The sequence below is a fragment of the Etheostoma cragini genome, chromosome 18 (genome assembly GCF_013103735.1).
Source record: "Etheostoma cragini isolate CJK2018 chromosome 18, CSU_Ecrag_1.0, whole genome shotgun sequence".
Classification (NCBI taxonomy): Eukaryota; Metazoa; Chordata; class Actinopteri; order Perciformes; family Percidae; genus Etheostoma; species Etheostoma cragini.
The window spans coordinates 14786346-14793989 of record NC_048424.1 but is presented as its reverse complement, the minus strand read 5'-3'; the positions used below and the strand labels follow the sequence as shown (position 1 = coordinate 14793989).

The 7644-nt window shown below is 42.1% G+C and overlaps 1 long non-coding RNA gene across 1 annotated transcript in view; it reads left to right on the top strand.

The window, feature by feature from the left end:
• LOC117961976 overlaps positions 1-5706 on the top strand; it is a 17365-nt gene extending 11659 nt beyond the window's left edge. The window contains exon 3 of the long non-coding RNA XR_004660522.1: positions 5545-5706. This is a non-coding gene — a long non-coding RNA (uncharacterized LOC117961976). The remainder of the gene's footprint in view (positions 1-5544) is intronic.
• Positions 5707-7644: the final 1938 nt, after the last annotated feature.

Sequence of the window (7644 nt, the reverse complement as noted above, 5' to 3'; positions counted from 1 at the left end):
GCGGCAAGCCAGCAACACCGGTAGGCATTAGTTGGCTGTCGCGTCAGACTGTGGAGCTTCTCAACTCCAACGTCTAAAGAAATTTGCATCTGCCGTCAATTTTCGTAAAACTGCCCATATTTTAACTCTACACAGTTGATGTCTCAGAAATTGATTTTTCAAGATATATTGGGGCGTTTTCAGCCTTTATTTTTGATTTGTGCTGAAGGCCACAGTCTGATGAATCCAACAGAACAACATTATCTGCAAAGAGTCAAGAAGCAACTCTAAGGTCCCCAGACCAACCAATCTTCTTCCGCAATGCTCCAAGATCCTTTCCATGAAGACCACAAACATAATCAGTGACAAGGCACAACCCTGGCAGAGCTTTACAGCCACTGAAGAATTATGCTAAAGGGATGCCCAGAGTGTTAAATATCGCCGCATATTGGATTGCATTGGAATTAGTTGAAAGCCCAATGTGTTTGAAGGATTTTTTTGCATCACTAATGCCAAAGGCACCTCACCAAACGACGGTTTTTGAAGGGGTTGGGAGTGAGAATGCGTTGACTAAGAAGGCCGGATACTCCAAAACGCTGCTCATTGCACTGCTCAAACAACAGTCAGAGGCTCAGTTGCATAGAGGTGACCCTTTCATTCTGTTGGCAGAACTTCTACACAGTGGCACTCAGCCAGAGGCTTGAAAGTATACTGACACCCGCCCAGCACCTTTCAACCGGGGAAACTTTGCAGGAGAATACATTCCCTCTCCAGGAGTTTTGTTCCAGGCCCACTACAATGTGTAGAGGTGAGCGTGAGCCCAACTAGATGGTCTCTTGTCCCTTCCCCGCCATATAGGGGATGTTCCACATTCCTAGAACCAGTATGTGATGACAGGGATCAGTGCACCTAAGTTCCTGTCTTTGTGTGCCACCAAGCTCATAATGCACCTGATCCTAATGTCTCACTCTGCAGGCAGTAGGCCCACAGGGAGGCAGGTTGTGCCTGATCGTCCTAATGGGTTAAGTTCTGACCACCAGATGCTAGCTCACATTCCATGCTTGGCTCCAGGAAGGGGGGTCCCAATATCCCTGTTCCATGTGAGGTATTACAGCTCCTTCTTAGCTGAATAATGGGCTGCCCCTGAATCCACACAGGTTGCAAAATGAAAATCCTGGTCTCAAGGTCCTGCATTTTGACTGTGCAGTGTGCTCTGCAGGTTGTTAATGTCACATTTTCTGCATTGGATAAAACAGTTAAGATTTTAACGTACGATTCAGAGAACTACTACATTTCTTCAAGAATTTGTTTCATAATTGTTTTTAGTAATCATGTTGTTGGACAGAGCCCTCAACTAAATATACACTATGATGACGCTTAGTTTTGCTTTTAAGTCGCTCTCCCTTGCGTAAGTGCCAATACTAAATTGTTTATTACATTATTTTATGTTTCATATTGTGTTGGGGTGTCACGTTGGAAAAGTCATCAGCATTGTTGCCTTACAACAAGAAGAACCTGTAAACCTGCCAGCCAGAGTTTACATGTTCTCTCATTTCGTTTTCCTTCCAGATTCCAAAGACATGCAGGTTTAGTTTAATTGAAGAGTCTAGTGACCTGTCCAGAGTGTACCCCGCCTCTCATCAACTGGGATAACCTGCACAGATAAGTGGATATTATAAGATACATGACGATTTTAATTACATTATAATAATATTCATCTTGATGAAATTTACATTATACTGTTTTGAATATCCTTTTTATCTACAGACCTCAATATTTAGCTTTTTTTTTCCCACAGGCATACTGCTGATCATGGATTATTCTTTGCATATAAGAAGCTAACAGCTCTGTTAAATGAAAACATGTCTTGTTCTTTATTCTGCCAGTGCTGCTGCATTAATGTTTCCAGGGCTGTAGGTTCCATTAAAACCTGATGTCACATTCTCTGTGTTTTTTTTTCAGTTTTCTGGGGATTTGGAAGTATTATCTACCCAAGGTGAGGGTTAAAGTTACTCAAGGCAGGACATGTTTCTAAGTTACAGTACATACAATTTTTTTTACCTGCTAGCAGAATGTTAGCATTGAAAGGTAGCTATTAAATGGTTCTTTTCTTTGGGATCAAACATACAGTAGTTTGAGACGAGATAACAATGTTATCTTGCCCTTAATAGAAAAAAATTTCATAAGGTGTTAAGACCAAGTTTCGGGCAGCCAGATAGCTCAGTTGGTAGAGCAGCTTTCCACATATAGAGGTTTGCTCCTCGAGGCAGCGGGGCTGGGTTCGGCTCCGACCTGCATGTCATTCCCCCTCTCTCCCCTTTCATGTCTTCTGCTGTCCTGTCAAAAATGGGCCTAAAAGTGCTTAAAACATATAAAAAACAAACAAAGAAAAGACCCAGGTTTGTCCCAGTGTTGGTCATTGACCCAACAGTTTTTACCCTAGGGTTAGGGTGAGGCCCCCCCTCCCTGAATCTTAGGGATTACCTACCTGCCAGATCACGTTAACCACCATTTTAAAAACCCTGGTAACATTCAATCAAACCAACCATTTTTTTCTTTTTCTTTCTTGGAGCTCTGGGTACATGTTGATGTATGTCTGTATGTAATTGTATGAACCTGCAATGTGTGTAGGATAGCTAACCAGTCTGGTGTTCAGAAATGCACAGAATGTAGTGTACCTGTTTTGGTCAAATCTAGGTGCTGTGTTAGAATTTAGCATTATTCAGGAGAGAAGTATTGGCAACGCTGGTCAGCGTGTGCAGATGCACAACTGAAACCACAAAAATGTGCGTCTGTGCTTGTGTGATGGGTTGACCTGAGCAGAACATCATGCCAAAAGGGCACAGTGCTGCCTGATCTGTGTAACCAAACATCAGCACCACCACTCCAACCCAGATTTGCACAAATTTGTGTTTACTGTAGCTAGTAAATTATCAAGCATGCACAAAAATTGGAACGGACAAAATGGGATCAAAGCTGCAATGATGATACCGCTAAATGTTTGGAAATGGTAACTGGGGAGGCAGTATGCAGAAGCCTCTGGGCCTCCTACTGCCCACTGTTCTGCCTTTAATGGATGTTTGAGCCTGCTGCTGAGTGCAGCTCTACATTTCACGAGGAGCAGGGAAGTTTGCTTTATGGAAGCAGCACTCTCTGATTTAAAGCCACATAAAGGTTTCACCAGAGACTTTATAAAGCTCAGCTTCAAAAACCCAAGACAAGGTTGGAGGTCTCTATGACTTTTACATCTCACCTCTCTCTCTCTCTCTTGCTCTCTCTCTTGCTGTTCTTTACACCCATAGAGGGATTTAGATTTTCTTGATCTTAAAGCTCCCTTGACATGATGCTTCTTGAATGCTTTTACACAGGCATTAGTGGTCCCCTAATACAGTATCTGAAGTCCCTTTTATAAAGACCTTAGTGGTCCCCTAATACTGTATCTGAAGTCTCTTTTATATACCCTTAGTGGTCCCCTAATGCTGTATCTGAAGTCTCTTTTATATACCCTTAGTGGTCCCCTAATACTGCATCTGAAGTCTCTTTTATATAAACCTTAGTGGTCCCCTAATACTGTTTCTGAAGTCTCTTTCCCAAAATTCAGCCTTGGTGCAGAATTACAGCCACTAGAGCCAGTCCTACAATGAGCTTTCCATAGTATGTGCCATTTTTGAGTCTTTAGCTTTTTAGGAATGGGGGGCAAGGTGGAGGCTGGGGGTGTGGCCTAGACCAACTGCCACTTTGCTCTTTTGAAAGCTATGTTGTCTCTCTCTCTCTCATGATTGGGCCAAACTCTCTGGGTTGGCAAATTAGAGAGAAGGGAGGTAACCTTGTCCCTTATGACCGCATAAGGAGCAGATCGTCCAGATCGGCCCATCTGAGGTTCATTTTCTCAAAGGTTTAGCAGCATACCCAGGGCTCGGTTTACACCTATCACCATTTCTAGCCACTGGGGGACAATAGGCAAGCCGGGGGAACTCATATTAATGTTAAAAAACTTCAGCTTAATTTTCATGCCATGGGAGCTTTAAGAATAGGGATACCTATATAGAAAAGAAAACTCAACAAAGAATACACAAGAAGAGAGAAGACACAAATGCCAGCATCCAATGTCAGTGTGTGTGTGTGTGTGTGTGTGTGTGTGTGTGTGTAGGTGTGTGTGTGTGTGTGTGTGTGTGTGTGTGTGTGTGTGTGTGTGTGTGTGTGTGTGTGTGTGTGTGTGTGTGTGTGTGTGAGTGAGTGAGATGTGCTGTGTTCAGCAGAGATTGTTTTTAGTAAGTGACAGAAATACAAATCATGTCCAACAATCCAACACAAACAGTTGGAAATGCGGAAATCATGGAACCATTAGGAGCTCATGAATTATATCACCCTGTTTAACAGTGTGAGCTCATTGGCTTCTTGTGTGAACACGATGTGCACACTAACAGGCTGCTTCGTAATGAGGAACATTAATAATGAACTGTAATTGCTGCATTAATAGGAAACAACAAAGCAAATGGAATACGTACTTCTGGGCTGAGAGGGTGTTTGTTTTAGAACCTCCATAAAAGCATCAGGCATTTGGCATGCAGTTTAAGTATGTGTCAAAGTCTTTGTTGCTTTCAACACAGAGGCCAGCAGGCCAAAAGGAAGGTGGAGGAAAGGAGGATGAGGAGGAAGACAGGAAATGTAAGGCGGAGGAAAATCAATCTCTACACCTTGTAGAAATGTCATGTAACCAGTGGTTTGCTGACTAGGCTTTTCATTACACATTGTAAAAAGTACAAGCACATGCTAAAGCCCTTATCCTACCCAAAATGTGAATAAATGATGGGGAATCAACATGACAACACGTGTACAAGAGCTGAATGTATTTGTATTTACTAGGCTGTATGAGTCTGGGTCAATCAAGGCCACTCCTTCCTGAACTTCCTGGGTGATTGTAAGACGCTCCCAGACCAGACAGAATATCTTATCCCTCCAGTGTGCTCTCAGTCTACCGGGTTCTCCCCGAACTTGGACAGGCCTGGAGAACCTCCAAAGAAAGGCGTCCAAAAGTTATCCTAATCAGATGCCCGAGCTACCTTAGCTGACCCCTTTCAGTTTCTGAGCTCTGAGCTTCTCTTATTGTCTACAAGGGCGAGCCCAGCCACCCTGTTAAGGAAAATAATTTCGGACAGTTAATCAATGATGTCATTCTTTTGGTCAATACCCAAAGCTTTTTTTTATAGTCTGGTACAATTCCTACATCACCGAACCATAATTCAGTGTGTTACTGTAAGCTTAGAAGAGAAAAATATAAAATTTCCCTTCAAAGCTACTCTGTAACCGGGTTTCCCTGGTAGCCTAATGGTTAAGGTGGTATAGTACATCCTATGTGACCCTAAAGCTGGATTAACTGTATACTGGATGAAAAGGGGTTAACAACGCTGTTCCCAAACAGGGGGCGCCTAAAGTTATAACCGGGACATGCTGAAACTACAAAAATAAATAAACAATTCACGGTTGACGGACAGTGAAGATTCAAGATTCAAAGGTCTTTATTAATCCCACAATGGGGAAATTCACAGTTGCAGCAGCAAGGAGTTTTTTGGTGATTGTTGCGGGCAAAAATCCTTGACTATGCTGCATGTTTTCACGAAAAATGCAATGGAATATTCAGAATATTTAAGCAATTTTATGCAATGAAATTGCGGGAACTTGCAAGAATTGTAGGAACGTGCAAAAACTGCAGTTTGTTGAAAAAGACTGTGTTTGTCTTGTCGTCACTTAATAACTTTCCTATGGCAACAGGGGGAAATGGCTGCTCCCGTGTGAAGTAGTGGCAACATTTTTCAACTTTCTACTTTTTGTTGCATGATCACGTTTTTCTGGGTGGACTGGATAAGGGGAAAAGTACAAGACACTTTAAGGATTAGCAAGCAATATATAAATTTAAGTAAAGAGAATTAATAGTAAATTGTATTTACAGTATTGCATTATTGCACAGTAACATTATTATTATTGCAGGATTTGTCAGTCCTGGTGTGTTTGTGTGTTTTGTCCATGTGGGCTACTGGGAGCCGTGCTGACTGTATAGTCCGACAGCAGCACAAAGGAAAGACCTGCGGTATATCTCCTTGACGCAGCGGCTGTGCCTGTCACTGAAGAAGTAGTCTCTCATTACCAGACCTTACACCACAGCACTGCAGCGGAGGGTCTGGCTAGTCCACACAGCATTCGGGATGGAAGAAAAACATGCTCTGTTTTATTGGCATTTCTTTAAACCAATCCCACTCATTTTGGGTGGCGTTTTGCGCTGGACGGAGCAACAGTGCCTCTGCAAAATAGCCTCAGGAAGGAACTTGTTTTGGTGGAATGTGTACATTCAAAGGTTTTTTAGTCATGCATCAGACATCTCAAATTGGAGAGACAGTCCAGCTAGCAGTCTGGATTTACCCTGCAGAGATCTGAGGAGAAAAATGCTGATTCCACCACAATCATAAAATGTCCTCAGGAGTTCCTCCTGCACCCCAAAGGACCTGAGTCTCCTCAGCAGATACAGACTGCGCTGGCCTTTTTGTACAGTGATGGTGTCCTTCAAATCCAGTTTATTGTTCAGGTGACAGTACTTACGTAATTTTACCATACCTAGGATGTTGAGGAGAGTGTTCCTGTGGAAATCCACCACCAGCTTGTTGGTTTTCCCAGCATTGATCTAGAGGTGATTGTACTGGCACCAGTCCACAAAGTCTCTGTTACACTAAATGCCACAACTACCAAAACAAAGACAAAAAAGATCTACACAACTCAATCTAAGAAGCCTGATTTGACTGCCAATGTGCAATCTCCCAGTCAAATCGCATTGTATCTCGTTGACTATCCCTTCATGGAAAAATAGCGGATTGTGGTGTGCACCTCTAACTCTCTCTCTCTCTCTCTCTTGTCGCTTCACAAGAAACAGTTGATTGCAATAAGTTCAAAGGGGCTTTATTGGCATGGGAAACAATTACATTGTCAAAGAAAGTGTGAAATAAAAAACAAAAATGTACAATGACCAAAAAGCTAGAATAAAGTATTTCCAGGACTGTGTAACATTGCAACATAAAAAAATAAACTACAACTGAAAATAGGTCAAGTTTAACTGATAAAATTACCAAAAACGTGAGGGAATTTGTGTTGGGCAGATTTGTTTTGGTTTTGCATGCTTCTCGCTATCGGTGTAGCTCTTCATACTACAAAGGTGACATATAAAATACAATGGACTTCATAGCGAGCAGTAGCCTAAGTGATTTTGGACAAATCCCTGTGGTAAGTGAAAAGCCATACTGAACTTTGGCACAGTATTAACTTGAGCTAAATTCACACATAGCATAGCACACATATAATGCCCACAACAACAATCCTAACTTGCTGTTTAGCAGGCTTTATGTTTACTACAATCACTATGTTAGTTTAGTTTGTTAGCATGCTAACCAGAGCTTGGCATTATTTTTTTTGCTCACTAGCCACTGTGGCTATTGATTTACAATCCTCTTAAATGTAAACACCTACATCAAGACTGCATAAAATGTATGCACTGCATCCATCTATCCATTCATCTTCATCCGGTTATCCGGTATTGGGTCGCGGGGGCAACAATTTTATTATGTCACAAACAGCTGGTTGAAATGGCAGAGTATTAGATGGAGCCTCAAGAGAATGACT